This window comes from Procambarus clarkii, chromosome 2 (assembly GCF_040958095.1).
Source record: "Procambarus clarkii isolate CNS0578487 chromosome 2, FALCON_Pclarkii_2.0, whole genome shotgun sequence".
In the NCBI taxonomy this organism is placed as follows: Eukaryota; Metazoa; Arthropoda; class Malacostraca; order Decapoda; family Cambaridae; genus Procambarus; species Procambarus clarkii.
The window spans coordinates 6351968-6353440 of record NC_091151.1 but is presented as its reverse complement, the minus strand read 5'-3'; the positions used below and the strand labels follow the sequence as shown (position 1 = coordinate 6353440).

General features: G+C 42.2%; 1 non-coding gene across 1 annotated transcript; it reads left to right on the top strand.

The window, feature by feature from the left end:
• Nucleotides 1–1129: 1129 nt before the first annotated feature.
• Nucleotides 1130–1248, top strand: LOC138367371 (5S ribosomal RNA). Its single transcript, XR_011229341.1, has one exon. It is a non-coding gene; the product is annotated as a 5S ribosomal RNA (ribosomal RNA).
• Nucleotides 1249–1473: the final 225 nt, after the last annotated feature.

Here is a 1473-nt window from a genome sequence, read left to right as displayed (position 1 = left end):
TCTCTCGTACATACAGCAATGAAGTGCGTCAATGACTGGGCAAGTACAACTCAAACCGAACTTTCAGGCATATACCTTGCCACTGAATTTTTAAAAGACAAAGGCAGTGGACTGATATACTGTGACTCGCAGAGTGCACTCCTGGCATTGAACGCACATAGTAGTGACACCCAGAAAATAGTCAGTGATATTCGAATGAATGTTTCAGCTGCTAAAGAAAGCAGATTTGAGGTTAAATTCCTATGGATACCATCACATGTTGGCATCTCAAGGCATGACACTGTTGATATGCTTGCAAAGACAGCCTGCAGAAAACCTGTGGTAGAAATTGATATGGGTGTTTCATTAGCAGTGACAAAGAGAATACTTAAACAAATATTAGTGAAGATCTCACCGACCTAACAAATTCACAAAGACCTGAAAGTTGTAGCATTAAATATTATGATAGATATCGTGAGGAGACATTCACATATAGGACTAATAGAACAAGAACCCGGCAATGTGATGTTATAGTGGCCGGAATACGCCTGGGATATAGACGTATCTGGCAGCTTTCTCAAAACCCAAATGTCGAGTACACAATGTGTCAACTTTGTGAAAGAGAAAACATGCACTCTCTTGAACATTATATTGTAGAATGTCCCATATTGACTGACTTTCGCCTCCTGGGCTAAGGTATGCTGAACTCTGTAATTACTATATGAGTACTGGAACACTTGATGATATATTGGACTTGTATCCAAGATTGACCATTTAATATACCAATTATACAATGTATATATATGATGTAACTATATAACCTGAGCTTGTAAAAGCACCTTCAGTGATTATGTGCTTAATTGCACACTAGTTTCTTTATCAGCTATCTCACCCTGTCAGAGTAAATGAGACAAATGTATGTGAATGCAAGTGTGTGTATATATATGTGTGTGTGTATGTATATGTATGGGTATAAAGTATATACGGAAGCTGATCAGAATTACATTTCACCTTTGTGAATGTACATTAATGACACTATGTAAAAGACACAATGCTGGTTAGCATTGTAAACGTGTGGCCACATCTGTGGTAGAAAAAAAACTGTTTGAGCTCGATCCTGCAATGTGCAACACCCCCAGAGAGAGAGAGCGCCAACGGCCATACCACGTTGAGAACACCGCTTCTCGTCCGATCAGCGAAGTTAAGCAACGTTGGGTTTGGTTAGTACTTGGATGGGTGACTGCCTGGGAACACCAAATGCTGTTGGCAATAATATTAAGGGGGGAGCCGGTCGGCCGAGCGGACACAAGTCACTGTCACAAGTCACTGGACTTGTGATCCTGTGGTCCTGGGTTCGATCCCAGGCGCCGGCGAGAAACAATGGGCAGAGTTTCTTTCACCCTATGCCCCTGTTACCTAACAGTAAAATGGGTACCTGGGTGTTAGTCAGCTGTCACAGGCTGCTTCCTGGGGGTGGAGGCCTGGTCGAGGACT